At 47.3% G+C, this 26,281-nt stretch overlaps 1 long non-coding RNA gene across 1 annotated transcript; it reads left to right on the top strand.

Moving 5' to 3' along the window:
• The first annotated feature begins 2,537 nt into the window (after nt 1-2,537).
• Nucleotides 2,538-11,608, top strand: LOC123568452 (uncharacterized). The gene is made up of 4 exons (XR_006691833.3): nt 2,538-2,735; nt 3,003-3,155; nt 4,148-4,456; nt 9,343-11,608. It is a non-coding gene; the product is annotated as an uncharacterized lncRNA (long non-coding RNA).
• The last annotated feature ends 14,673 nt before the right edge of the window (nt 11,609-26,281 follow it).

The following is a 26,281-nucleotide window of genomic DNA, read 5'->3' as shown; positions in this document are numbered from 1 at the left end:
GATACATGCTTGAGAAGCGTGGATGGACAGAAGAGAAAGCGTCTCCGGTGGGGTCACCGCAAAGAAGAAAGGGCGCGTGCAGACACAAGGCACAGATCCACGGGCAGCACCTGGACGGTGCATGCTGCTCCCAGGCCGAACCTTCACTCAATGCTCCTGGAAGCTGGTTTCCGTGTTCACGCCAGCTCACAACTGACCTTCATGCTACACTTAAGGTCCCGTGAGGGCAGCTGCTTCCCCCATCACTCTTGGGCAGCTGGAGCCTAACACGGAACCTGGCATGTGGTAAGCGTGAACTCAAATTTCACGGCAGGCTGAGGGTGCAGGCTCATGCTTCCCACACACTCAGACTTCACAGCGGGCTGAGGGGGCCTGATCCCAAGCGATCTCCCGCAGCCTGCACTCAGATTCCTCATTCCAAAAGTGCCTGCTCATCTGCTGGGACGCCTGCAGGGCTGGCTCTGATCTGCTTGTCCTGAAATGTGTTAACTGCCTTTCCCTACCTTTTCTCATTGCCATGCCAACTGTGAAAGACTCCAGCCCTTTCAGATGAGGCCCCCAGCTCAGAGATCCACCGTCCAGGAGGTGCTGGACAGACACGTGGGGCGGCCTCCGCCTCCAGCTTCCTCCCTGCTGCCTCCCGCTGCTTCTCATTCAGAAAGAAACGTGTTTCCGGAAGCTGTGCCGTTGCCATGGAGCCTGGATGGCTTTGTCAGTTTCCTTATTTGCAGCCACATGTCATCTCCGGACCCACTGGGCTCCTGGACCCCTGGCAGTCCCAGCTGTCACCTTCACGGTGGTCTGTGGACACCTGCACTGAGCCTCGTGTCCTGTGAAGTCAGGCTCCCAGGGCCTCCACGGCCTCCTCTTACCAGAGACCGCCGCATCTGCCGCGAGTGTAACCTAACACTCAAAACCGTTCTCTGGCTTCGGCCACCTTTTGAACATATTCTGTTGCTTTGTAGTTCCTTTTACCTGTCGTACGCTTCAGTTAACGGCACAGTCCACACCTTCCCCGTGTTGGAGTATTCTATCCTTCCACGTCCAGGTCGTGTGTTTTCATGACGTGTCTCTGACTCCCCCCGCTCGGGCCTGCATCTCCTCTGTGCCTCCTTGTTTCACGGTCTCTCCACGTTGCCTGAATGCCCACTGTGTGCCTGGCTCACTACAGCACCCTCCACACTGGCAGGCGCCTGGCTCAGCTGTTTCTGTAACTTTGATTATATTTATTACTTGGGAGGATATTAGCCTAGCCTAATTCTAATTAACTATTAGAATTTAGTTAATCTATATTACGGCATTTTACTTTTTTCTTTCTCTTTTTCTTTTATTTCATTTTGGAAACAGCCTGGGCTTTGTGACCCACACTGGAGTGCAGTGGTGATCTCGGCTCACTGCAGCCTCTGCCTCCCAGGTTCAAGTAATTCTCCTGCTTCAGCCTCCCGAGTAGCTGGGACTACGGGTGCATGCCACCACACCTGGCTAATTTTTGAATTTTTAGTGGAGATGGGGTTTCACCATGTTAGCCAGGGTGGCCTCGAACTTCTGGCCTCAAGTGATCCACCTGCCTCGGCCTCCCAAAGTGCTGGGATTACAGGTGTGAGCCACCACACCCGGCCTGTGTTGCTGCATTTTAAATGTCCAGTCGCGAAGCTGTGGGTGCAGTAATGGAGCTGATTCTCAGCTGCTTCAGCTGAGTGATGTCCAACAGCTGAATACAGGAAGCCTCAACGCAGATGCTCAGGCGGGGGCGGCCGTGGAGATGGAATATTCTCTGGCCCTTCTGTGGTAAGAAAGCCTTCAGGTTGCTGATTATAGAAATGGATGTTTTTAGTCAACAGCGCAGCTCCACCCTCGAACGGAAGAAAATCCTGTTTTCAGCACCACGTATGCCTAAAGCATCATTATTGCACTCCCAAATCAGCTGTGTTGCCACCACACTGAATCTGCTGTGAAATAACAGTGTCTGCCAGCAAGTGGGTGTTTGGTTAATTATTGTCTTTTTATAAAATAACTGCTTTTCCTTTGGCTTAAGTCATTAATGATGTGTTAGTCTGGCCTTGTCATGGATCTGTCACTGGAATTGCACTGCAGGTGGCTTCTTTTTGGAGTGACAGCAAACGGCATTTGAAAAGTGTTGATACTCACGCTGTAGCTGTCCCAGGGCCACACACTGATTGGACCAGGGACGGGTGCCCCACAGACCCTCATGGGTTTAAGCCGAGTCTGCCTAAGTGTGGAACCGTAAGTAGAGAACTAAGGAAAACAAAACCTGAGCGTTTTCTCAGAGTTAGGATTGTTCTTTTGAAAATCTTGGGCCAACTGGGATGACCGAGATTTTTATCCTCTTACCAGTTTTTTTTTTTTTTTTAATGTTTTCTATTTCTAGTGAAGAACTAGAAGGAAAATATGCCCTTAAACGGACAAGTGTGTTATGGATGGAATGTGTGTGTCGCTCTGAAATTCGTAGGTTGTAGCCTCACCCTCGGGGGAGGAGATTAGGGTTTGATGAGGTCCTGAGGGCGGGGCCTCGTGCTGGGGGCTGGGGTGAGTGTCCTTGTGAGAACAGGCACCAGATCCCACAGGCTCCCTCTCTCTTCCTGGGCCCACACAGAGAAGCCAAGCCCTGTGGGTGCCGTCACGACAGAGGCTGCGGCCCCCGGAGAAGGTGCCTCAGGCGAAACCAGCCCTGCCGGTGCCTTGGTCTTGGACCTCGGCCTCCAGACCTGCGGGAAGTGAGTGTCTGTTGTTCAAGCTGCCCAGTGGATGGTACTTTGTTATAGTATCTTGGGCTGACTAGGACACGTGCCTTGGGAAGTTTGCTGCTGAAATTCTGAATGGAAAGAGTGACAACCAAAATTAAAATGATCTGTGTGAAGTGACATGCTTGTTCATCATTCAATTTAACATAGCATTAATAGAGTATTGCAATTCTATTATCTTGATTATTCCGTAAATCTTGGGCAGAAATAGGGCAGATAGGATTTGTTCCTGTTTTATAGACAGAGAACCTGAGATGTGCATTGCACACGGCCTGTGCCTTCCTGCAACGGAGGGGCAAGTGGAGCCCTCATCTTCCCAGTCAGCATCCTCCCCACCCCGCCTCCGGGCATGGGAGCCATTGCCACAGCCTGGGACCCCTCTACCTGCAGAAGGTAAGGACGGGGCAAGTTAGATGAAGGATGGCACAGGGAGATACTGGAACGCTGCGCAGCGACTCACTGTGATGCTTTCATATCATTTTAATGTGGAGCTGTGTGGACGCCTGTGAAATGTTTTACACCCTGCATCTTTCCTTTTGAGAATTTTAACCTGCACCTGGTGTGTGTATGTGTGTGTGTGTGTGTAAATACATGCACATTTGCACTTGTATTTATATTTATACTATTTATATTACTATTTAATATAGTTTGGCTAATAAATTTTTTTCTTTATGGTTACAACGTTTGTGTTTTGTCAGGAAAATTTTTTTCTTTCCCAGTATAAAGGCATTTTCCAAGGTTATCTTGTAGGATCTTTATTTTTTCACCCTCCCTGTTCATTTCCACAATCCACCTGGGGTTTGTTTTGTGTGAGCCTGAGGTGGGTTGAGTCTCCTTCTTTTCTCTATAGGCGTTTGATGATCCAACGCTGTGGGCTGAAGTCTCTCGGAGACATTCCGTCACGAGTGGGTGTCCCCGCCTGCCTGGCTGCGGGACTTCTCCACGCACCCCCTTTGCTGGTCTCGGTGTCAGGACCTTCAGGGCACGGCCAGCGCCCGGGCCCCTTTCCCAGCCCCTTCACCTGTCCTTGGCTTCTGCAATTCCATATACATTTCAGAATTTGAAAAACTTTACAAACACAAATTCTGGGCAATTAATGAGAATTCATTGAATCTCCAGATTTATTTGTAGTGAAAGAGATCTTCACAACGTTGAGTCAGTGGCCCTGTACATAGTTTGCAGATTTGTTCCAGATATTAAATGTTTTGTAGTGCTGTTTTATTTTCTGTGTGTTTCTGGATTATACAAATAAAATTACATTTAAAATTTTGACCTTATATCCAGAAACTTTACTAAATTCTAACAGTTTATCTTAATTTGTTTTGGACTTTTAACATGCATAGTCTGTCATTTGTGGCTTAGGTTGATTTTCTTTCTTTTCTCAGCGAATGCTTTTATACTCCCAAGTGCATATTGAAAAGCCAAAGCTGCAGCGTTGTGCAATGTATTCCATCAAAGTTTGGCGCGTTTTTCTTCAACGTTACGGTGCGGGTGACTGAGGACAGTTGTTGCGAGCGCTGCTTCTTGGTTCCCCGAAATGGGAGGCGTCTTGTGCGGCTTCCCGGAGGCCACCTCAGGGAGGATCGTGTTTCCATGTGCAGTGAAGGATTTGGGCGGGTAAATCAAATCGTCACAGCAATGGCGGACTCCTTCAGGACACAAAGCCAAAGGACAGGGATCTTTTATTCGTTTCTGTAAGTTTAGGCTTTTGCTATGAATTCTTTTACTTTGATTCTGGAGAAAGTAGTACAATTAAAGAAACCACTTTGCCAAGTGTTTAAAAAATGCAGGATGCAGTAGCCATCCTCAACTATTTGTATGCTCAGAAATTATCATGTGCTTCAGGAGGACATGAGGCATTGTTCCATCGTTTTTCCATTTGTGAATCAAACGCTACCCAGCCCTTGGGCATCAGTGAATTTCCTGAATCTCCTGAATGCCTTCGAGCATTTCTCTTGAGAAACAGATGACTGTGTCGTACTGGTTCACTGCACTTACATTCCCAAGATTCCAGGTATTTGCAACATGACCAAGGCAACATTCCAAACTATATTATAGTTTGGAACTATATTATAGTCCAAACTCAAACTATAATATCTGAAACTCAATTAATCAAAGACTCAATGAAAATAATTGCTCTTTTTATTATTTATTCATTCAACAAATGTGAATTAAGTGCCCACTATTTGCTGAGCTCATTGGGTGTTTGTGTGGTCCTCATACAATTTCAGGGTAAATCGCCACTTGATGTCATTGCTAAATGGGATACCTGAGCTATGATGATTTTGCCTGATTGCTAAAGTTAGTATTTTAAGACCAAGGATGGACAAAATAGGTTAAAATTGTAGGTAAAAGGCACAACATTTCTGAGTTTGCTTTTAATACTTTAAAAGACATTATAAAGCTGTTGTATTATAATAGGAAGGATTGTTACAAGAACAGATTCGTCAGAAAACAAAAATGCATCTTGAAATGGAAAATGAAAATTAACTACACTTCATATGTATGTGTGCATGCAATTTATATATTTATATTAAATTTTTTTTTCAATGAGTGAAGCTTTATCGGTGACCTCAATCCTAATAATTGTGCATTTCCACCTTCTGTGTTTCCCTGGAGAGCAAAGCCATTCTGACTAAGCGCCTGCCGGGGCTGAAATACACTAACCAATTTTGTCAGCAGGCTTTTAAAAATAATGTTCTTGGGAATCTAACATGATCAACAATTCTATTGCTTTGGGGAAATAACTCATGCTTCAAACCTTGAAATTATGTTCCCAAGAAAGCCTTGTTTCTGAAGCAGGCAGCATCTGTTTTTTATTGGGGTCTTGCCTCTACCTAATTGTGTGGCTGCTTTGAGAGATGAAGAACATTTCAGATAATCTGGCTGAGATAACAGGTGAACAAGAAAATTCACTTCCGTGTGAACCAGAGAGCTCTTAGAGGCAACTGTGGTTCCCTTGCTGCTGTATTAAGCCGTATGTACTGCGATGTCACATTCATTCACAAAATAATCTTATCAGAAAAGAGAAGTGTGGTAAATTTCACGAAACCTAATTGCAAACTGGGAAGTCCACACTTTTCTACTGTGAGATGTACACAAGGCAAGAGAGGAATTTATCCATTTGTTTGTTTCCTTAACAAACATTTGCTGAACACCTAAGAAAGTGCCTGCCTACAGGAAGCCCAGATTAAAGCAAGCAAGACAAGCACCCTTACCAGGGCTAATGCCGCACAGCTCTGTGGGCAGAAGGTCAGTGTGAGCACCAGGCGCGGATCGGGTGTGTCAGCCTCAGGACAGAGAAGTTGCTCTTCCTCCTCCTGTTCCCTTATGAGCATTTCCTGAATGACCCCAAACGCTGGGACTCCATATTGCCGACTCCAAACATTGCTTTCCATGATTGCGGCCTCCCCGCCCTACAGACCCAGGTCAAATCCTGTATATGTGAAGTTGCTTCTGAATTTCTTCCCATTCTTCACCCCAGTGGTCATTACTTAACACAAGTGCAATGATGTTCCAGACATGTCCCACCCAGATTCCCCCCAGGCTGCCTGCCACATGAGTGAGTTTTCCACCTTATACGTGGGGTGCTGAGTGACCTTCATGACTCTCCATAGCCTTTAGGATAAAGCTTATACTATTTAGCTATATTTATCTAATTTGGTGTATTTTATTCACAGAAATTATTTATATTCTGCAAATATGCTGTGCATTTACATACATTTGTGTCTCTAGAAATGGTATTTCCTTTTCCCAGAATGCCAGTAATTAGTGTTTTCACCTTGCTCGCTTATTTATCTCCTTTAAGGTTTCTCTCAAGCTCTACTTTTTACTAAACCCTCCCTAAGCACCTAGTCTTGTTTGGACACCTGTCCCTACAATCCCGCTGTTTCCCTTAGCGTAGGGAAGGGTGAATGTTTTGGTTGTTTGCGTGTCTAGTTGGTTGGTGTTATTATTCGTATTTTGGTTTTGGTCTGTCTCGGTAACATTCTTAGGGGCAGCTGGGGCTACATTTAATGTATCTTCATAGTCCTGTGTTCTTTACAGAAAAGCAATATATTTTGTAAAATGAATGAATGAATGCTTTCCTGTGTCCAGTAAGAGAACTGTGTCCCTGGGAGGGTAAGATGTGAGCAGTTTATCCAACATCCCCACCGTGTTATGGTCTCCATGACCTCATGGCACACGGTGTGTTCACGGCCACTCCTCGATGTCCTTTCAGATTCCTGGTCTTTTTCCTGAGGAAAAGACAGATGTACGCTGCAGCATCTGTGAATACACATGCATTCAACATAGAATCCTAAAAATTATAGGATTGAAAGTGTAGTATTATGCAGCCATAAAAAAGATGTGATGATGTCCTTTGCAGGGACGTGGATGAAGCTGGCAATCACTACCCTTAGCAAATTAACACAGGAACAGAAAACCAAACACCGCGTGTTCTCACTTACAAGTGGGAGGTAAATGGTCGAGCACAGGGACACATAGATGGGAACAGCAGACACTGGGACCTGTCAAAGGGTGGCAGGCGGGAAGAGGGAGAGGGTCAGAAGAAGTAACGAATGGGCACTAGGCTTAATACCTGGGTAGTGAGATAGTCTGTACAGCAAACCCTCGTGACACAGTGTACCTGTGTGAGAAACCTGAACTTGTACCCTGAACTTAAAAGTTAAAAAACAAAAGTATAGTTTACAGAATCTATTATAGTATCACACAAAAGTCAATGCTGTCCCGCCACTCGTGTGCCCACAGAACCCAACTGAAAAGCTCGCAGTCCCCAGTCTATGGACTTCCCGACCTTCGTGTTCTCTGAGAAAAGCTGGGTTTTCTATCTCCTTCCTGTCTGTGTATTCATCACTCGGGATTTAGCCTTCCCCCGCCTTTTTGTTTTTTGCTTTTCTCTTTGTTGTTGTTGAAGTCCTGTATAGAAATTGGAGTTGTAGAAGCTCTGTCAGTCCCTCAGTTTTCTGAAGAGCTGTCTCTACATCCATGACAAGACTTTCTAGAGTTAGCTGAAGTTTTGAATTTTAAGCTCCCAGTTCTCAATATTTCTAGGCACATTTTTGTAAAAACCAGGTCATGAGATGAGGCTGGCTTGGGGATGCTGCAGTGAATCCCACTGGGCTTGAAAGCCTCTGAAACCAGAGGACATGCCTTCAACATCCAGGCTTCTCTTTCCTCCGAATGCTGAGTCCCCTTTAAAATACAACTGCTTGCTAGGAAAACAGTCAGTTAACATAATCTCCCAGGTCTCTCAGTCTGCTTTTGAGACTGAGACAAATTGTGAGAGCTGACTCACAAGCACTTGCTTTTGAATCTGAAAATGCTACGTAATTTTAAGATAAAAGACCCACGGTATAGCATTCACAAATAACTTTTAAACCATATGTGCCCAGATACATTGTAAATTACACTCCAGATGTGTCCTTTCCATGAACTGTAACATGTTGGAGACCTAGCCCCTTGAAACTGAGTTACTCAGTCCAATATAAAATAAAATTCCCAAACCAAAGAAAATTAAAAACTTTTGCCTGGAGACATTGCTGTGCACGGCCTGCAGTTGGACGAGGTTCACGTGGGTTTTGCTGTGAAGGGGTCTGTCCAGAAGAGGGGATAGAGAAAGGGTGACTCTTATCGCTGAACAAGGCATGTTGTTTTAATCTCACCAGAAGTTTCATCTAATTTGAAATAGAAGGCCAGGCGCGGTGGCTCACGCCTGTAATCCCAGCACTTTGGGAGGCCGAGGTGGGCAGATGATGAGGTCAGGAGATCGAGATCATCCTGGCTAACACGGTGAAGCCCTGTCTCTACTAAAAATACAAAAAATTACCCGGGCGTGGTGGCGGCACCTGTAGTCCCAGCTACTTGGGAGGCTGAGGCAGGAGAATGGTGTGAACCCAGGAGGCAGGGCTTGCAGTGAGCCGAGATCGCGCCACTGCACTCCAGCCTGGGCGACAGAGCGAGACTCCGTCTCAAAAAAAAAAAAAAAAAAAAGAGATAGAAAAAGTTTCACTCGTCCATTCATACTTTTTAATAAGTTAGAATATACATAGTGACTGCTTGCTTTGGGCCGGGCATTCTTCTAGTCTCTGTGGATTCAGAGGTGCAAGGTATGGCCCTGGTGTCCAGGAATTCAGTGTAGGAAGCGGGTAATTACAAGCCATAGATATGCACATGCTTTCCTTCTAGAAGGCACGTTCACGAGTATTCTCAGTTTACCTTCGCGAAACTGTGGAGTCACACCGCACACTGCATTTATTGTGCTGATCAGGAAATGAAGGGTCTGGGAGGAATTGCCTCGAGGGGCTTCCATTCCCACAGACCCTCCTCTGCCCTTTCTTGGCTCTGCAGGGCGTAGGGTTCTTGCGAGGCCCAGCTTAGGCATGGCCGCCTCATTCCTGCCTGGGTAGGGCTTGCTGTGTGATGTCACGTGGCCTTCGTGGTGAGGGGCAGATGAGAACTGTATTTCTTCTCTCTAATTTTGCTTAGTGTTATTTCAGTTGTATTAATCTTGTGTCCCCAATTCAACTTCACACTGCCTGAAGGTGAGTTCATGCCTTGAATATCCTTATTTTTTCAGATCGAACACTGCAGATTGAAGCTGGGTGCCTGATGGACACCTGCTCACGTGCTTCTCTGTGAGTATCTGCATTGTCTCAATTGCAAGTGTGCATTTTGCTGAGAATCACTGTTGCCCCCGATGGGGTCCTGTCCTATGGACTATCCCTGTCTAGCTGGGAACTCGGTGCCAGGAGCTCAGCTGGCTCCAACGCTTCCCATCCTGCTAAGTTCTACCCTGACTACATTGGTAGGTAACACCTGTTTTCCTGCAATACTTAAATACTGTTTCTACCTGCACCTTCGGCAGCTATGTGGCAGACATTTAATCATTGTTAGGCAAAAAAGACCTAAAGATATTCTGTGAGCTACTGCACCCTGCCTGGCCACATGTCTTGGAGAGCCCTACACAGATTCAGATATTGTTATTGCTTCTATCCACTCTGCTAAACTAAGTCATGGTTAATAAAATATGAGAATCAGTAATTTCCAAGTTTCTAAGAGTTTAAAGTTATAGGAAATAAAAGACATGATGTATTCCTCAGAGTAGACTCACTATTGTAATAACACCTCCGAATTTTAGTGGCTTACCAAACTAAGAATGTATTGTTCACTTGCATGGCTGTCAAACATGGGCCAGATGAGGGCTGTGCTCCACACCACCGCCCAGGAATCTGGGATCCTCCCTTGGGCTCCAGTAGCTTCGTGGACGTCTGCACATGGATATAAACGAGGCAGCTGAGGGGAACTGGTGGGATTTCAGAGGAGGTCTAGAGGCGGTGGCCATCGCTCTCCCTCACAGTCTCCTGGCCAGGACTTGGTCACACAGCTGCACCTCACAGCGAGGGGCTGGGGAACGCAGCCTCACCCCGTGTCCAGGAAGAGGAGTGCCATGCCGTGGTGAGAATCTCCGCTCCTGAAGAGCACATGGTTAGTGATTTACACATCCTGATGTTGTGGTTTAGGGTCTCCTCCCACCGTGGGAGACAGCGGAAAACAGTGTGCATTGCTTACGGTGAGGAAGCTGGTTCCTTGGCTGGTCTGTGGGTCACACGGCTCATCTCCATGGGGACAGCGGCCACTCTTCACCATGCATCTTGTTGCTGGATTGCAACGGGAGCCATGCCATCGATGCTTTGGGCAAAATAGCTCATGTGTGGCTCCTCACCAGCTGTGTGCAGTGGCACAGATGCCCCACGAAGCTTATAGCTGGGTGTCTTCACCTCACAAAGCCATTTCCAGCTGGACAAGCTGGCCTCTTGGTGCTAATGCGTCTGTAAAAGGCGAAGACCCTCTCATCATTCCGCGAGCCACATGATGGTGCTGTGTTTTTATGCCTGTCTCCCATAACAAGTGACACCATTGAGAATGAGTAGCAGGGGTATCCAATAGCTGTTACTTTGAAGTAAAAGGATTTCACCGATCCAGCTGCAGTGGGTCCCTAAACCAAGGGTTGCTTAACACACAAACTCACAGGTTGCATCATGGCCGTGGAGTACACTAGACTCAGCACCAGGACCCCGTCTGTCCTCACCAGCTGTGTGTATGCCTTGGTGAGCTCCTTAAATCTAAACACTTGAGTATCCTTATTTGTCAAAAGAGGATTCGAATTTTAACCCTGGAGAGCCAAAAATACAAGAATTACTTAATGAAGGGGTTGTTGAGAAGCGATAAACTGAAAGGTAAATCAAAGCCCCATGGCAAATGCGAATGGCTTGAAAATGCAGGAAATGCTTTCATCCTGGAACATCTGCTGTCCTGCCCAAGTCAGGTCTGTGTCTCTGGAGGTGCACACGGAGCTGTCCCTGGTGGCAGCTTCTGCCAAGGACTGTGTGACCCCGGGGGCAGCCTCTGTTGAAGGCTGTGTGTTCCTGGTGGCAGCCTCTGCTGAGGGCTGCGTGGCTCAAGTGCACATCCTGCCTCTTCCTGACTTCCTCTCTCTACTTCCCACTCTTACCCGGCACGTAATAAAATGTAATCTACATGAATATTAGGATTTGGATTTCTATCTGGACACATGTGATTTACCCGTTAATCAGACACCACCCACATGAATTATTATTAGAGAAATATTTAACAAAAGCTACATAAAAACAGTTTTTGAAACTATTTGGACTTCTCATAACATTCTTAAAAACCAAAGTTCAGTGTGTCTCCCAAAATGAAATAAAATTACCCTGTTTTACAGATGGTTTTGGGTCACTAATATAAATTGAAGGATCCATTTTCAAGCCTGAAAGGCAGTGAATGTATGAAACAATTTCTTAATAAATTCATTTATTCACGCACCCATTTCTTCACGTGTCCATCTGTGCATTCATCACTTACTGGACGCCTCCTGATCACTAGCACCCACGACAGGCGCTTCCCATCCGGCGAGGTGTACGGCCTGACTCACGCCCACGGGGACTCATGGCCGTGAGAAAGTACATACAGAAATAACATTCTAAAATAAGTTCCATGAGCTTATTCCATGAACCTAGCAGGTTCCATGAGCTCATGTTGCAGGGGTTGGAGACTGACTGAATTGGGAGCGTTGGCCCTCGGGGTACAGAGTCCAGTCAGGGGTCAGGGAGACTGCTGGGGCTGCTTCTGCTGCTGTTCTGGGGCAAATCTAGGACTCAGCAGGAGACATTTTAATTTTCCTTCCACTTGAGAAACCCTCATTATTGCTCAAATGCCTCCCCCACCTCAGCAATCACCTCTATGGCCAAGGTGGTCAGAGTGGAGGGGGCAGCTTCCTCCTGGAACCCCGTCATGGCAAAGGACAACCACGAAATCCTGGCCAGGTCCAATCCAGGCTTATAGCGTCAGGAACAGCAAGAAGCAGGAGAGTCTGCAATGAACATGTAAAAGTGTGGAGGCTGGGAAAGGGGTCAGCACAGCGAATAAAGGAGGAAATGTTTCCACTGACGGGCTGTTTCTCAACTGAGACGTGCCTTTCAGATGTGTAAGCTTTAGTCATGCTTATCACAATAATGAAATTTTACAGATGAAAAAAAATGGGCCTAAAGAGTTAGGTGAGTTGGCCGTGGAATGTGGTTAGTTCATGGGGAGGATGGCGTGGATTGAAGCCTGTCCTAGCAGGAAAGTTTATTTATTTTAACTGCTCATGATGTCTCTCCAAAAAACAAGTATCGTGCTTTCCACGTGTTTTATCTATCTTTTGCTCTCCTTCCCTGGCTTCCAACAAAGACCTTTTCTCCTTTTAAGTCGTGTCTTAGCTCATATGAGTCAGACAGCAGGTGGCATAAAGCTGTGTTTTCCCCAAATTTCCCGTCCACTCGCTCCTTGCCAGGCCTGAGTGTCCCCACGATTTTGTTGAAGCTTAATCTCCAATGCAGTAGCGTTAAGAGCCGGGCCTTCAGGGGGTGATTAGGTCATGAGGGCTCCTCCCTCGTGAATGGGTGGAGCTTATACATGCTTACAAAGGAAGCTTCACACAGCACTGGGGAGAAACCTGTTCCATGGTGAAAAGTACAGCTTAACACACCTGTGTGATGGTTTGAAGGCAGGGTTGGAAGCCTCAGAATGTGGTGTTCTCGGAGTGAGTTCACCATCACCCACAGCTACGATGGAGTAGAAGACTCAATCATTAAAATAACAGATTTTTTAAGCCAAATTATGGAAGCCTGAGGCCATAAAGGCAATGTTGAAAATTCACTTTTCCCCTGATTGTTATACAAGAACACACAACAACAAAGTTGAACAGACTTGAATGTAAAGTTTCTCACCATGACTTATTGTAAAATATTACATCATCAAGGAACATGCAAATGAAATGTGTTTTTCTAGTTTTTCGGACGCCATTCTCTCAGTCTCTAAGGCTTGGGAAGTAGCCAGCCTGAAGGACAACGAGGCAGTGTCTGATCATGGGGTGCTACTGAAAAAAGTGACAAATGTTGGAATGATGTACGATGTCCCCAGCGCTCTGAAATAGAGGAGAGCTGCCTCCATTTCCAAGGCGAGAGGTGGGTATGGCCGAGGTGGGCCCAGGGCTACGCCTGGCGCGGCTGTGGCCTAGCATTCAGTTGGTCTCTTCACTCCGGGGCCCAGGCCTTGCCTCTGCTCCTCGCCTTTGCTTTCCCTCAGAGCCGAGCCCGAGTCTCCTTCTCAGCTGCTCTCTCAGGGCAGGGATCCCACTCAGCAGCAGGGCGCCATGCCGGCATAGCACCACGTCACCAGGAGAAACAAGACGGGGTGTGCCTGGGAAGCCTCTTCTGGGGCCCTGCTTACTGCCATCACAGGCACCCTAGGGGCATCCTTCGGGGTGCTCTCACGGGCTCTAGCCCCGCAAACAGGGTTGGAGCCGCTACCACATCTGTCCAAGTGATATTAAACCTTGCAAGTCTTTCTTTTCTACTTTAGTGCGTGGGTGAAATGAGATAACCTATCTCATGCATGAGAGTGCCAGTGGGTGTCCCTGTAGTTCCCTGGCAGGACGGTGGCCCCATCTCATGCATGAGAGTCTTGATGGGTGACCCTGTAGCTCCCTGACAGGGCTCCGCAGGCACGCAGGGGCTCCGCAGGCACGCAGGGGCTCCGCAGGCACGCACAGGGCCCCGCAGGCACGCAGAGGCTCCGCAGGCACGCAGGGGCTCCGCAGGCACGCACAGGGCTCCGCAGGCACGCAGAGGCTCCGCAGGCACGCACAGGGCCCCCGCAGGCACGCAGGGGCTCCGCAGGCACGCACAGGGCCCCACAGGGACGCAGGGGCTCGGCAGGCACGCAGGGGCTCCGCAGGCACGCAGGGGCTTCGCAGGCACGCACAGGGCTCCGCAGGCACGCAGAGGCTTCGCAGGCACGCACAGGGCCCCCGCAGGCACGCACAGAGCTCCGCAGGCACGCACAGGGCCCCACAGGGACGCAGGGGCTCAGCAGGCACGCAGGGGCGCCGCAGGCACGCACACGGCGCCGCAGGCACGCAGGGGCTCGGCAGGCACGCACAAGGCGCCGCAGGCACGCACAGGGCCCCGCAGGCACGCAGAGGCTTCGCAGGCACGCACAGGGCCCCCGCAGGCACGCAGAGGCTTCGCAGGCACGCACAGGGCCCCCGCAGGCACGCAGAGGCTTCGCAGGCACGCAGGGGCTCGGCAGGCACGCACAGGGCGCCGCAGGCACGCACAGGGGCTCCGCAGGCACGCAGAGAGCCCCGCAGGCACGCGCAGGGGCCCCGCAGGCACGCACAGAGCCCCGCAGGCAAATGTGAGATTTGTCCCCACCCGAATCTCACTTTGAATTCTGGGCCGTAGTGTTGAGGCCTGGTGGGAGGTGGTGGGGTCATGGGGGTGGAGTTCTCATGAATGCTTTAGCACCACCTGCCTTGGTGCTGTAAAGTGAGTGAGTTCCCACGAGATCTGGTTTTGAAAAGTGTGTGGCACCTCCCTTCTTGGTCTTCCTCCCGCTCCAGCCGTGAAAGGCAAGTTGGCTCCCTCTTCGCCTTCCGCCATGATCGGAAGTTCCCTGAGGCCTCCCCAGAAGCAGAAGCCACCATGCTTCTTGTACAGCCTGTGGACCTATGAGTCAATTAAACCTCTGTTCTTTAAATTACCCAGTCACCAGCATTTTTTTTAAAAAGCAATGTGAGAACAGACTAATACACTGGGCCATATTCACTCATCCTCTAGGCAAGACATGTCTCGTAACCATCATCTAAGATTACATTTGGATTTTAATTCTATTCAGCAAAAGGTGTAGAAAGCGTTGTGCCAGGTGCTGGTAAAGACAGGAAAATAACTGAGCCACACAGGTGCTCTTGGGCAGGAAGCAGCACTGCATGGATCTGACCCATGCAGCTGGCTCCCCGCTGCCCTTTGGCCAGTGGCTCCAGCCCTGCCCCGGTTTGCAAGGCTTCCACCCCACTGTTTGAGGAGGGCCTGCCAGGGGCACAGCAGAGCGAGGTCAGCAGCCGCCAGTGACGGTGGACAGGGAGACGTGGGCATAGGTGAGCCATGCTCATCTGAATGCCACTGAGTCAGGGAAAACAGCTGGTGGAAAGGAGAAGGACAACATAATGGAGTAAAACACTGCAAATCGAACTTTGATGGAAGAACTCTAAATAGCAGGCGGTAAACAGAAATCTCTTTTATGAACGGGCTGTGGGCCGGTGGCAGAGACGGCAAATGGATGGTCCAGGCAAGGGCTGGTAAACAGGAAGCCGCAGCCACCCCGAGCGTGAGCTTGAAGGGCACACGGAAGCATCGCTTTCCCCCAATTTCTATTTTTTAAAATTTGAAGTAGAGCTGCTGTAATAACCAAATCAAACTAGCGGACAAGGGAACATTTTGTTTCATTTTTATGTGTAGTGAGTTCCCTTATTGTGCACTGGATGACCTATAGGAGCAATGAATTCCATGATAAAAGACTCAATCAAGCCGTACATTTTAGTTTTAATCGCTGTATTTTTTGCTTGTTTTCTTCACTGGAGAGAGGAAGTCTGGTTGTCACAGCCTGGTGTGTTCCTTTCCCTGGCCACACGCTTAAATACAAAGATCCAGAGCGCAGGCCCTCGTCTGGACCATGCAGGAGAAGAAATAAGACTCACTCGCATCCTGAGCTCAGGATCCTGCAGCCTGCGGGGTGACGAGATACACACAGGACTGTGCCCGCGCCAGGGGGAGGTGACGCTGCAGGCAGGAGCAGGAGGGGCCCCGCAAAAGGGCCCTAAGCGGGCGCCACTCCCAGTCGTGACCCGTCCCTCCGAAGGTGCTATTGAAACCATGAGGGCACAGAGAAAAAACACAGTACTCAGCCCCTGGGAAACTGAAATTTTCAGATAAGCTACTATCTGAGTTTAACAGAAATTTCAGAAAATAAAATAGGGATGAAATGTAATCGTTAGTGGATCACACAGGCTTCAACTCGTGAGAAACAGCTTCCTGTTTTTCTCTTAAATTCTCTGACCACCTAGAAGAACAGAGTGGGACAGGACGTCCTCGCACACATCCTACAAGGACAGCTCCAGGAACCACAATGGGCGAGGAGGGCTCAGGCGGCCGCTGACTCCCACGGCTCTGTGGGTCTCAATGCTCCGTGAGAACGTAGCCCAGCTCATAAAAGTGACTGTAAGATCTGTCTCCTCACAGCAGAGATGAAGCAGTGCCACCAACTGTGTGTCTCTTGACTCCCTATTATTTGGGGGAAAAAAGTCTCCACATATTTAAGATGCTCCAAGTTGGGTCTTCTGTTCCACAAAGGTGAATTATTTTTTACTAATTCAAGAGGATAGAAGCATTAAATAAAAAGTAACCATTTTGAAATCTAAAAATATCAAACAACTTTTATAAGCATAACGTGAAGTAATTGGATAACCAAAGTCAATACATTTGACTAGATAGATGTCAGTTCACAAGCCCTGATCTGATGAAGGTCACCCATGCATGACGCTGGCCGGGGGCCATGCTCCCACACTACTCGGGGGTGGCCCTTTGCATGATCACAACTCAACGTGCATGATCACCTGAGCTTGCATACCTTCTCCTACCCTACGTTTCTATTCCTAAATATACACCTGAGAAAAATTCTAGCACACTTTTGAAATGAAAAATACAGATAAAAAGAACTGCTTTTAGGAGTACAATTTGTAATGATTTACATTGGTGAAAAATATTGGGACATCTCAGAATATAAAAAGAGGATATATAAATATTTTAAGTACATTTACACAGTATAGTAGTATACATTAGTGAAAAAACGGTGCTGAGGGGCACCTTTGTCACCTTCCATGATTTTCATACAAACATTAAGACTCGATCATCGTACAATACATGGGGTCCCTAATTGAAAAAGTGTCAATGTGCCGTCTTAGTATGGCGAGGTTAATGGAAGGCACTATTTATTTTTTAATCTGCGTGTTATTTTGGGTAAAAAGCCAAAAGAAAAACTTATCTTTTGAATATTAGTCCTTCTCGAACTTGAATCCTCTCAAATGTAGGAACCTCCTGAGTATTTTGTTAAAATTTAGATTCTGGCTCAACAGGTCTGGGTGGGCTCTGAGATTCTGCATCTCCAGCCAGCCTCCAGGAGGGTTCTCGTGCCACGCTTGGAGTCACCAGGCTGTGCACAGAAGCTCTTCAGAACGTGGAGAATTCTAGCCCCTTCCCATGTGAGCATAAGGAACGGTGTTTAGTGAAAAGACAAAACTGGACCCATTCCTCACAGTGTATCCTAAGATAATCTCCAAATGGATCATATTGAAATGCAGGAGATGAACCTCTCTACAGAAACATAGATCTATTATTTTATTCCGCATGACTCAAAATCCAGAGGCAATAGAGGAAATGTGGTAGGTTTAATTATATGAAAAATATCTGCATGGTAAAAAGCATAAGCTAATGATAAATGGAAAATATTGACAAGTTATATCACACACAAAGGGTTGGCAGTCCATCTACATTAAGAACTTCTAAAACCACAGAACAGAAAGATCAATAAGCATATAAAAATACATTAAGTATATGAACAGTGTTCATAAAGAAATGTTTTTTTAAAAAAAATACTGAACTTCATTCATTGCAAGAAAAACACAAATTAAAACTAAATTAAAATACAATCATCTCTTTAAAAAAGTAGCCTCTTCTGTTGACTATAAGACAGGGCGTTCTTTTACAAGCTGGTGGGAATGCAAAATGCTAAACTGGTGTGAGTGGGAAGTTTTGCAATATCTGGCCAAATATTATATCACTTTTCTCTAGAAAAAGTAATCCTACCTCCGGGGATTTAGCCTCCTGAGCACAAATAGTAGACGATGTATGGGGCTCAATTTGCAATAGAATTGCAAGTAAACAAGCTAGAAAACAGCCTGGCTGTCCCAGGTTGTGTCCCAGGTGTGAGATTGAAGAGGAAGAGATACAGCATTTTCACACAACGTAAACATATGCAAAATTTACAAAATGAGTGAGAAATATCTCTAGCGTATGCTAAGGGAAACAGCAAGATGAAGAAAAGCATGTAAAGTATTGGAAACATTTGTCCATGAAAAGAAGAAATATACATGCTTATTTGCTTATATTAGAAAACATGAAATGGTAAGTTGCACAAACTGTTCCCTGGAACCCATCACCCTGTTGTCACGGCTGTGGATCCACAGTTCCTCCAGCTTCATCCGTAATTCTCCCTTCATTTACTGGAGAAGACATGTCAGGCATCTATCAGTCTCCTAGGTCTGCGTGAGGAATCCCCGCAGACGAGGTGGCTAAAACAACAGAAATGTATTTCCCTTCAGTGCTGATGGCCTGAAGTCTGAGATCAAGGTGTTGGCAGGGTTGGTTCCTTCCCAGGCTTTGGGTGAGAACCTGTTCCAGGCCCTGCCCAACTCCCAGTGGCTGCCGGCCGTCCTTGGAGCTCCCTGACTTGTAGACGTGTCCTCCAGTCCCCATCTCAGCCTCCACACAATGGGGCTTCCTGCATCCTCTGCACCTGAGCCCAAATTCCCTCTTTTTATTAGATATGACTGGAGAGTCACACTGGAATTAAGGCCCACCCTGACCCAGAGGACCTCATCTCAACTTCATTACGTCTGCAAAGTCCCAATTTCTAAATAGTCACATTCATAGGTAACATAGGGAAGGTCTTCAATATATCTTTTTGGGGAACACAATGGTACCCACTCCAGACATCACATTATTTCATCTGTACTTTTGTATATAGTTTAATTCTTTCTTTTTTGTTTTTGGTAGAGATGAGGTCTTGAACTCCTGGCCTCCCAAAGGAGGGACTACAGAAGCATTTAGCGATTGTTAATTGCCTAATAATAGTTGTTATTTGTTACTGTAGTATTATCATGTATCAGTTGCAAGTTAAAAGTGTACATTTTTAGAAGAATGGTATTCTTAATTTACTATTTTAAATTTACCACGTTTTCTTGCTCCACAGGTAAATTGGCAATTATTCTTTACTTGGCCTTCTTACAGGAATGCTTAAAATCTGATTTTGTTTTCTGAAAATTACCTTGCAATAATATTCATACCAAGAGTCATTCACGATTTTGCAAGTGTGTTGGTGGTGGTTTTGTTTGTGGGTCCACAACCACATATTCCCTTCCTCCTTCGCTGCATCCTTGCTTCCTTTCTAAAGGCACAAACAATCATTCTTGGACTAGGTTCACTTCTCTCATCTTTCCTATTTCATGCTCAAGATTTCATTAAAAGCAAAAGCACATTGTGGCTTTACCATTTACAGTCTGTCTCTTTTCTAACGACCTCTTAACTCCCCTTTGTTCCTCCACAGTTCCAGCAGCAGAGTTGGCTGGTCTGCTGCACAAGCTGGGCCCCTCTCTCTTGGGCTCATATGGGGTTCCTGCTGTGCTTGGCACCCGTGGCCACTCGCCTTTCTGCACCCTGCTCTACGTCAAAGACCATTTTCAGTTAACACTTATGAACAGCTCAGTGATGATGATGATTTTCTTGAAATTATTTTTAAAGCAACAACCAATACTTGGAAAGTGATACATTTCAATGTTGAAGACACGGAAATTCAGTAAACTTTATTAAAACATATTGCATGACTTAAATTTGCACTTTCCAAACAAAAATGTTACACCTAACAGTTCATACCTTCGACCATTTTTAATCTTTCTTTCTTTCTCTTTCTTTCTTTCTTTCTTTCTTTTTCTTTCTTTCCTTCCTTCCTTTCTTTCTTCTTTCTTTTCTTTCTTTCTTCTTTCTTTCTTCTTTCCTTTCTTTCTTTTTTTCTTCTTTCTTTTCTTTCTTTCTTTATCTCTCTCCTACTCCTTCCTTCCTTCCTTTTTTCCTTCCTTCCTTCCTTTTTCTTTTTTTTTTTTCTGAGACAGGGTCTCACACTGTCGCCCAGGCTAGAGAGCAGTGGCACAATCATGGCTCACTGCAGTTTTGACTTCTGGACTCAGATGACCCTCCCACCTCTTTCCTGCTCTCCCACCTCCCCATGTATCTGGGATAGAGTGAGACTTTTTCTAAAAAAAAAATGCGTGTTACAATATGTGAATTTGAATATTAAATATATTTTAAAACTCAATAGTAACCTCAACAGTTATTTTGAACTTATGCTAACAAAAGGCCTTTTTAGGGAGCAATACTTTTTTCTTGGCATTATTTAAAAATCTAGTACATAAAGCAGAGAATCCCAGCTTTTAGTTAGTTTTATTATTGTTTTTATTGACAGAGACTCGCCCCTACTGCTTGCATCCTGGGTGGGCTGCACCCACCACCAGCCCCCTGGTGGGTAATAAAGCAGAGTGTTCATAGAAGGTGCAAGACTTTTCTATGAAAGAAAAACCTAGAGTTACACATTATTTTCTTATGACTTATTGGAAACTGGGTCAAAGTGTACAGACATTTTCTGAAAAATGATAGCTAGCACTACAGAACTGCTTTTCAAAACTTGTATACTACTTTATAGAGCAACTAGTGTGCATTAAATGAGCCTACCTTCATCAACACAGTTTTAAATTTTGTTTTATTGATTCCATATCCTTTGTTACCTTTTGATTCATTGTTAATACCATTTAACTTTATAGATAAATTGACATTTTTTTCCCCTGTACCTGAGATTTAGGCAAGATTATCTTTTTTTTTTTTTTCAGGGAGAAAACCAAGACATGGAAAAGTTGCCTCACAGCCTGGGTCTTGCAGCTGGTTCATGCACGTCCAATTTCATGACTTCTGCCTTAAGTCTCTGTGCACAAAGCTACTTGCACCACCGACAGTCTGTTCTTAATTAGTGATCCGTTTCCAATAGCAAAGTACAATTCTATTAATGGGTCTCCTTGGGACATTAATGTGATTTCTGCTCTGCCATTTCCTTCCTCTTGTTCCTTCAGACCATTTAATATTTCATATTGGTAATTAGCAAATTCTTCTTATTTAGTGCTAATTTTAAACATTCCATCTATTTTTGTAAGACCCTTTTTCAGTAAATAAGATAACCATAATTTCTTCTAAATGTTCACTATGTTCCTTTTATAGACACAAGACTACTGTGTTGCTCTGAAGTCACATAGACATCTCCCACTGTGTTTTTTTCTAAAGTGGTTGAGTTTTCCCAGTCAAGACTCCGCTCCACTGACCATCTGGCATGTACCACTGAGCTCTCACTGTGTGCATGGATAGAGCTCCCACTGTGTGTGTGGATAGAGCTCCCACCATGTGCATGGATAGAGCTCCCACCGTGTGCATGGATAGAGCTCCCACTGTGTGTGTGGATAGAGCTCCCACTGTGTGCATGGATAGAGCTCCCACTGTGTGCATAGATATGAGCTTCCACTGTGTGTATGGATAGAGCTCCCACTGTGTGCATGGATAGAGCTCCCACTGTGTGCATGGATAGAGCTCCCACTGTGTGCATAGATATGAGCTTCCACTGTGTGCATGGATAGAGCTCCCACTGTGTGCATGGATAGAGCTCCCACTGTGTCTGTGGATAGAGCTCCCACTGTGTGCATAGATATGAGCTTCTACTGTGTGCATGGATGTGAGCTCCCATTGTGTTCATAGATATGAGCTCCCACTGTGTGTGTGAATAGAGCTCACCCTGTGTGCATGGATAGAGCTCCCAGTGTGTGCATGGATATGAGCTGCCACTGTGTGCATGGATAGAGCTCCCACTGTGTGCATGGATGTGAGCTCCCACTGTGTGTGTGGATATGAGCTGCCACTGTGTGTGTGGATAGAGCTCCCACTGTGTGCATGGATATGAGCTCACACTGTGTGCATGGATATGAGCTCCCACTGTGTGTGTGGATGTCTCACTGAGCTGCCACTGTGTGCAGAGGTATGAGCTCCCATTATATGCATGGATATGAGCTTCCACTCTGTACATGGATATGAGCTTGATTATGTAGGTATAAGCTCTCACATAATGAGCTCTCACTCTGTGCATGGATATAAGCTCCCATTATGTGCATGGATATCATCAGCTCTGTGTGCATGGATATCAGTTGCCACTGTGTGCATGGACATGAGTTCCCACTGTGTGTGTGGATGTGAGCTCCCATTATGTGCATGGATATGAGCTTCCACTGTGTGCATGAATATGGCTTGATTATGTAGGTATAAGCACATAATGAGCTCTCACTCTGTGCATGGATATGAGCTCTTACTCTGTGCATGGATATCATCAGCTTTATGTGCATGGATATCAGTTCCCACCGTGTGCATGGATATGAGCTCCCACTGGGTGCATGGGTATGAGCTCCCACTGTGTGCATGGGTATGAGCTTCCACTGTGTGCATGGATAGAACTCCCCCTGTGTGCATGGATAGAGCTCCCACTGTGTGCACAGATGGAGCTCCCACTGTGTGCATGGACATGAGCCTCCACTGTGTGCATGGATAGAGCTCCCACTGTGTGCATTAATGTGAGCTCCCACTGTGTGCATGGATATGAGCTCCCACTGTGTGCATGGATGTGAGCTCCCACTGTGTGCATGGATATGAGCTCCCACTGTGTGCATGGATGTGAGCTCCCACTGTGTGCATGGATAGAGCTCCCACTGTGTGCATGGATGTGAGCTCCCACTGTGTGCATGGATGTGAGCTCCCACTGTGTGTGTGGATGTGAGCTCCCACTGTGTGCGTGGATGTAAGCTCCCACTGTGTGCATGGATATGAGCTCCCACTGTGTGTGTGGATGTCTCACTGAGCTTCCACTGTGTGTGTAGCATAAGTAGTGGGGTAAGCAAGGTGAAGGGAGCTCCTAATTAGCACAGATGGAGCCAGATTCAAGACTAAGGAGGAAAAAAGGATCTAACAATCCTTAAGAGCCTACTATGTTCCAGGCACTTTCCTCACAATTCTTGTGAACTACTGTGCTTTACCCTGCTTCTGTGGATGAGGAAACTAAGGCACAAGGAAGTGAAGGACGTTGGTGGATTCGACATCCACCTTTGTGCTCCCAAGCAGTTTTTTGTTTCTCACCATTAGAATTGACCACCTTGCATTACGTTTTGTTTCTAAATTATCACAAATCCCATCTCTGTTTCTCAGGTTCTCAACCAGAGGCAATCTTGCCCCCAGGGAACATTTGGCAAACGGAGATATTTTTGTTTGCCCCAATTGGTGGAGGAATGTGACTGGCATTGAATGGGTGGGGCCAAGATGCCACTCAACACCCTACCGTGCACGCAGTTTAAAACAAGGTTAGACAAATTAAATTTAACAGAGTTTAAGTGAGCAAAAACGATTCATGAGCCAAGAATCACTGAGGACAAAAACAGGCGCACGGTGGGCAGGGAATATTTATAGCAGAAAGCAGAAGTGACTGCAGAGATAGCCTGATTGGTTACAGCTCTGGCTCGCTGAGACGCAGCCACCTGTCACCGGAATACACGCCTGTGTCAGCTTGCAGTTTGTTGACATGCTGAGTTAGGCTGAGGCCTCAAAGTACGGAGGCAGCTTTAGCCAATTTAACCCAATTTAACACCACAACGGTGCCCGCCACAAAGAAACATCCAGCCTAAACTGCTGGAAGTGCCAAGGTTGGAAACCCTGAAATGTGCGTACATATATCCCATTTAAACTTCCTGTCATTCTCCATTTAACTTTCCAGAGTCAAGTACTGTCAGTAGTTGGAGTAAGCCCTTCCCACTTTCTGTCTGCTATGTTTAATCTCTATTCTCTCTCCAAATGTATTTCTGATTAAAAATGAGATCATGCTATGAATACAGGTCTGTAACTAGCTGCCTTTTTGCTTCAAATGCATCATCGACATTTTCCATGGAACTCTTTCATCTTCCACTCGTTTTCTGGGGCGCAGCGCGTGCCATTCCCTCAGTTCTGCGTAAGCTGACCCAGCTGTTCCCTGCTGGTGGGTGTGCAGTCCGTTTCCCTTTTGAAAGCTGCCTCCCACATGCATCTCCAGGTCCTTATTTGGCGGGTCTTGGGGCAGTGTCTCTGCAGGTTCCCTTGCACGAGGCACACACCTCACAGCTGGGCTCTGCAGGTTCCCTTGCACGAGGCACACACCTCACAGCTGGGCTCTGCAGGTTCCCTTGCACGAGGCACACACCAGGTGAGAGGAGCGCCCGGCCACAGCTGGGCTCTGCAGGTTCCCTTGCACGAGGCACACACCAGGTGAGAGGACGCCCGGCCACAGCTGGGCTCTGCAGGTTCCCTTGCACGAGGCACACACCAGGTGAGAGGACGCCCGGCCACAGCTGGGCTCTGCAGGTTCCCTTGCACGAGGCACACACCAGGTGAGAGGACGCCCGGCCACAGCTGGGCTCTGCAGGTTCCCTTGCACGAGGCACACACCAGGTGAGAGGACGCCCGTCCACAGCTGGGCTCTGCAGGTTCCCTTGCACGAGGCACACACCAGGTGGGAGGACGCCCGGCCACAGCTGGGCTCTGCAGGTTCCCTTGCACGAGGCACACACCAGGTGGGAGGACGCCCGGCCACAGCTGGGCTCTGCAGGTTCCCTTGCACGAGGCACACACCAGGTGGGAGGACGCCCGGCCACAGCTGGGCTCTGCAGGTTCCCTTGCACGAGGCACACACCAGGTGGGAGGACGCCCGGCCGCAGCTGGGCTCTGCAGGTTCCCTTGCACGAGGCACACACCAGGTGGGAGGACGCCCGGCCGCAGCTGGGCTCTGCAGGTTCCCTTGCACGAGGCACACACCAGGTGGGAGGACGCCCGGCCGCAGCTGGGCTCTGCAGGTTCCCTTGCACGAGGCACACACCAGGTGGGAGGACGCCCGGCCGCAGCTGGGCTCTGCAGGTTCCCTTGCATGAGGCACATACCAGGTGGGAGGACGCCCGGCCACAGCTGGGCTCACACCTCGGTGCGGGGCTGTGACGCTTCTGCTTCTGGGAACTGTCTTCACCTTGGGTTCTCCCCACTGGATTGAATGCATTTCCCCCTGTCGAATGTCGGGGCTCGAGTCGTTGAGAAATTTCCTTCTGCCTGTTGTATATGTTGCAGGTTTCTCTCTTCATCCGCAAACAGGGCATTTTCATGGCGTGTTGATTGCGTTTGGCTACAAGATTGGGCTTTTCCATCGTTACATTTCCAGCATCAAACATGAGACCCGGCACGTGGGGGGCACTGGCAAATGTTTATTAGGTAAATGGACAAAGTTCCATGTCAGTGGAATAAGACGTTCCAGCCCCCCTGGCTCCAAGGCAGTCTGCAACAGAGTAGAGGCAGTGAGGACGCAGGAGGCTCAGTGCGGTGCGCTCCGGGTGGCCTCTGACAAAACGCAACACGCAGGATCTTTATTATCTTTACTTGGATTAGTATCCCCTGCACATGCTGGGCCTTCAGGGAGCGGTAACTTGAGATCAGATTGCTGCTGACTTCTGCCAGTTGCTGGTGTTGCCTGGCACGTGGGTTAGCTGGTATTAGCTCTTTCGAGCCAACAAATGGATATGCCTCTGCAAGGGAAAATGTACATAATGTTGAAAAGAGACACACACATTCTGTTTTTATCAATAATTTGCAATGTAGATATGAGTTTTCCGACTCCTTTTTCTTCAAGACTCTTTACATATAATTAGAATCTTTGTTTTTAGCGTTCTATATAATGCATCAAAATACCCAGAAATATGGAGAAGGGGAGGTCTGAGGAAGAGAGGAACGTCGAACGGTATGTTTAGATATTTCACAGCGGAACTCTTAGTGTGACATATGCATTTATAAAAAGTACCACTTTCTACATCATCTTGCTCTAACAGTGAGGGGAAACAGGGTTTCTGCACAGCTCTCAGAACTCAGCGCTCTAAGACCTTTGTGACCTGGACACCAGGGAGACAGTTGAGCTGAGCCGCCTCGTGGGAGAAGTGGCCGCAGGTGCAGTGGACAGGGCAGGAGCCCTGGAGGCACAGAGCTGGGTGCTAGGACCCTGCATGGGGCACTGCTGGGCCAGGCCAGGACAACTGGGGGCTGCCATGCAGGGCCGGCTCCTCTGAGCCAGAAGATTTGGATGCGTGCGGCCACCACTCCAGGCCCCCCACTATAAAGCTGACCGAGGTGCTTTTGTGTCCCGTT

Source organism: Macaca fascicularis, chromosome 13, assembly GCF_037993035.2.
Source record: "Macaca fascicularis isolate 582-1 chromosome 13, T2T-MFA8v1.1".
Classification (NCBI taxonomy): Eukaryota; Metazoa; Chordata; class Mammalia; order Primates; family Cercopithecidae; genus Macaca; species Macaca fascicularis.
Note: the sequence above shows the minus strand (reverse complement) of the source record. Positions and strands in the feature narration are given on the sequence as shown.